This window comes from Lygodium microphyllum, chromosome 19 (genome assembly GCF_053477565.2).
Source record: "Lygodium microphyllum isolate KBCC chromosome 19, Lygodium_microphyllum_v1.1.10, whole genome shotgun sequence".
Lineage (NCBI taxonomy): Eukaryota > Viridiplantae > Streptophyta > Polypodiopsida > Schizaeales > Lygodiaceae > Lygodium > Lygodium microphyllum.
This window is the reverse complement of record NC_141153.1, coordinates 83,902,178-83,906,340: the sequence shown is the minus strand read 5'-3', so window position 1 is coordinate 83,906,340 and position 4,163 is coordinate 83,902,178. Positions and strand designations below refer to the sequence as shown.

General features: G+C 44.9%; 1 pseudogene; it reads left to right on the top strand.

The window, feature by feature from the left end:
* Positions 1–1,265: 1,265 nt before the first annotated feature.
* Positions 1,266–2,244, top strand: LOC148020106 (uncharacterized; annotated as a pseudogene).
* Positions 2,245–4,163: the final 1,919 nt, after the last annotated feature.

The following is a 4,163-nucleotide window of genomic DNA, read 5'->3' as shown; positions in this document are numbered from 1 at the left end:
TCGGGTTGAAGCAGAGAATGAACAGAAAGAGCTTTCCAGTGCACAAGAAAGAACTCTTACTCAGCTTTCTGTAATGGAGAGGGAATTTGACATAGAGAAGAAAAATATTGAGCAGATGGAGCAAGATCTACAGTGCAATGAGAACAAGATTTTAAGGTTTTTGGAGGAAGAGAAAATGATGTAGGACAACATTGAAATGTTGAGGCAAACTATTCTAGAAAAGGAAGAACTTGTATCTTCTCTAACAGAGGAACTTTTCCTACAGAAAGAAGCTAATAGAAGTCTGATGATCCGTTCATCTTCACTTGAATCAGATCTTCAGGCTGTGTGTAATCAACTAGTTATATGTGAGTCTCAAGCCAACGAAATGGGTTTGACTATTGCAAATTTACAGGAAGCATTGCTCCTTGAACGTATGAAGGCATCACAGGCTGAAGAGGAAACAATACTGCAGGCTAAAAGACTTAACAAGAAAGATGAGGAATATTCACATCTGAAGATGAAATATAACACTCTTTTTTCTAAATTTGAATCGCTACGGTTAAATTTATCGGAGTGCGGAAGATAAGGAGAAGGTGATTGACAGAGAGGAGCAGAGGGACAAGCGCTGGTTGTCATTGTTGATGTCTTCGAGGAGAATAGGACATACATTCTAGACAGCAGCAAATGCGAGGCATGCAAGAAAAAGCTTGTGGGTATTCTGAAGGAAACAAAAGAGCTTCGCATGGATGGCTGCCCTGCTTTTTCAATCCATGGTGACAAGAGTCAAGCAGAACGAGATTGGGTTCTGTCCAAGTTTAAGAGTGGGAGCAGTCCTATAATGACTGCCACGGATGTTGCTGCTCGTGGTTTGGATGTCAAGGATGTCAAATATGTTATCAACGGGCAGCACCATCATCTCCATGGTCCTCATGAATTTTATCTTCTATTCTGCTAATCCGGAAAACCTGTGTCCTCATCATCAACAACCTTTGCCCTGACCACAATGTTGAGTGGAGAGGGAGAATCGAATCCACAGTTTGATGCAGCAATAAACGACATCACATTCTCAGCTAATCGTTTGATAGAGGCCTGATTCAAGCTCTAGATTTTAACACATTTCGTATGAAGGAAAGGTATTAAACCTTCAGGTGGATGCGCTTGGGTCGAGCTGGCCGGCCTTCGTGAGAGTCAGACGCTGCAAAAGAAGAAACCATGGATCAACACATGCAACCTGCCGACTCCCATCGCTCTACCTGTGTTCAGCTTGCATCTCTCTTGTTCGAATCACTTAAGTGATAGGAACCATCAGCCATGACTCTTCAACAAGCCACTTTTGCTGCTGGTTGTTTTTGGAGCGTAGAACTTGTATATCAACGAGTTTCTGGTGTTGTGAAGGTGTAGCCTTACTCTGACCACTGTTGGCTATACACAGGGAAATACAAAGAGCCCTACATATCAAGATGTTTGTTCTGGAAAAACGAATCATGTGGAAGTAGTGCTAGTTGAGTATGATCCTGAACAAGTGACATATGAAAAACTTTTGGAGGTCTTTTGGGGAAAGCATGATCCCACTCAATACAACTGACAGGGAAATGATGTTAGAACACAAAACAGATCGGGCATCTACTACCATAGACTTGAGCAAGAGTAGATAGCCAAAGCATCTCTGCAAGAAGCTGAAGAGGAACGCCTTGGTGAAAAAATTGTGACTCAAATTTTACCAACTGCAGAGTTTTATCCAGCTGAACAGTATCATCAACAATATCTAGAAAAAGGTGGCTGCTATTTGAAGATCTCAGAGAAGACCTCTGGTTCTAAGTCCATGATAATTGTGCATGCTTCCAAAAAAGCATCTTTGTTGATCTGTTTAAGTATTACACAGCAGGAGACAATTCAGAGCTTGCAAACAAAGACTTACCACTTGAGAGCACCGAGGTTCAGCTCGATGCAAAGGTGTTCTACTTTGATGTTGGAGAGAATCAGCGAGGCCGCTTTTTGAAGGTGTCTGAGGTCACTCGCAATCGAAGCACTATTATTGTACCAGCTGGCAATGAAGCTGCCGAAGGTTGGGCTGCCTTCCGTGATATCCTCCGTGATATTGATGAAGCTCAGCATGTTCTTCAAGCAGATAACCATGCAGGAGGACTTCAGAATTCAGCATTGCCTTCTGAGCATTTGGCAGTGCAGTCGCTAGGTGTCGTCTTATCCAGAGATGATTCACAGGTTGGCTCTTCTGAAAGTCCTAAAGCTAAGCCCTATTAGTAAAAAGGGGTGGCATTGAGCTTTTTCGTCCCACACTGCTATTGATTTGTACACTACATAGAGTCATCCTGTGGCAAGGCATGGTAGCAGATGAATTATTGGAGCTGAGATTTCGCCTTACTGATGATGGTACATATATTGGACCAAATAGATATGCACCTGCAACAACTGTTGCATCCTTAAAGGAAAGCATTCCTACACAAACTGGATGTTCAGAATGAACACTCATGGATCTCTTGTAATTTTTTTTGACAAGCAATATAGTGATCTTTGGCATCAAAACTTGAGATCTTCTTGTTAGCCTCTTTCCTTGCTGTATCTTGAACCCCGTGTTCTGCAGCTCTTGCACGAACTCTACGACATTTCTCGTGAACCCGACGTGAAAGTGATGCGTCAATTTTCAACAAGATGGGAGACTCGCAAGAAGAGATGACAGATGACAATGTCATGAAGCATCTGTTTCAGTCATTTACAACCTATATGCAGCAGCAAGCTCATGCGAAACGTGATAGTGATGCCATGGATGCCTTGAAAGCTGTAATATTCCGCGTGAACTGTCTCCATAAAAACGAAATTGGATAATGAAATTTTTATTTAATTCCCCTTATTTTCCCCCCCCCCAGCCGACTGACGAGCTGGAGGGGGAGGGAAATAGAAGGGATGAGTAAGCTCCTTGCTAGAGCTTCCTCATCATTGGTCGCCATGCGAGTCGACAGGTAGGGAGGGAGGATCCCCCTCCCCTCCACTATTTAAATAAGGGAGGCCGTCAATCTGAGCAAAAAAAGAGAGAGAGAAAAAAAAGGGGGGAAAGGGATGCCATCATGATTGTGGGGCCGCTGATATAGAGCTTGAGAGGAGGAAGCACTGCCATAGAGCCTACGGCCAACGCCGTCAGAATCGTGAGAGAGGGAGAAGTTAGGGAGGTCGCCGCCAGTCCGCCTTGGGGAACCGTGAGCTGCTGCGCCAGTCAGCAGCCGCCTCCCAGCACGCCGCTTGCAGTCGCAGGCCCTGCCACCTGCCCATCACGCCGTCAGAAGCTTTTCCCCCCACGTGGCCCTTCCAGAAAGCTCCTTGGAAGGTTCCAAGGTGGGCTTCATAAGCCCTTGTTTCCCCCCCTCCCGGGTTTTTAAATCCCCCCTAAGCCCCCTTGTTTCCCCTCCCGGTTTTAACCCCCCCCTAAGCCCTTGTTTCCCCCCCCCCCCCCCCCCCCCCCGGGGTTTTAAAAAGCCCCTTAGCCTTCCCATGGTTTTTGGAACCACACACCCCCCTAGGATTTCAAATTCCCCCTTTCCCTTAAGCCCTTGTTTCCCCTCCCGGGTTTTAATTTTCCCCTAGGCCCTTGTTCTTTTTCCCCCCCTTAGCTCTTTAGACTATTCAAGTCACACCCATAGGCCTACTTTGTCATTAGGCTACCTTGCGGACTTCCATTCTCTTGCATTAATTCCTTCACTCACTTTTTAAATCTTTTTGTGCAAGTGCTCTCTTAGTTGAGCTTTGTGTTCTTAGTCTTATCAAACAAGCCGGTGTCCACACACTCCCATGTCCTAAAAATCCAATTCATCATCATGGCCTCGTATGGTATCCCGTAAGGAAGAAATAGCCATGAGATAAAAGATAGGGAGGGAAGTAGAGGGAGTGAAAAGAGGGAGTGAAGGAGGAAGAGTGGGAAAAAGGTAAAAGAAAAGGAAGGAGAAGACGGTGGAATTCCAAGAAGAAAAAGGAAAAGGCTATCTCACATTCGAACTACGATACCGCCGAAAAAAGTCCAAGGTGTAGCTGCGGGAGGGTCATCTCCCGGTATCCATGTGGATATCTCACCTCAAAGCCAGGTCTTTTTCTTCTTGGTGTTAATTCGGTTTTAAGTCGATCATGCAAAGAAAAATTGTTAAGGATAGGATATATTTGTTCGAGTTATTTTT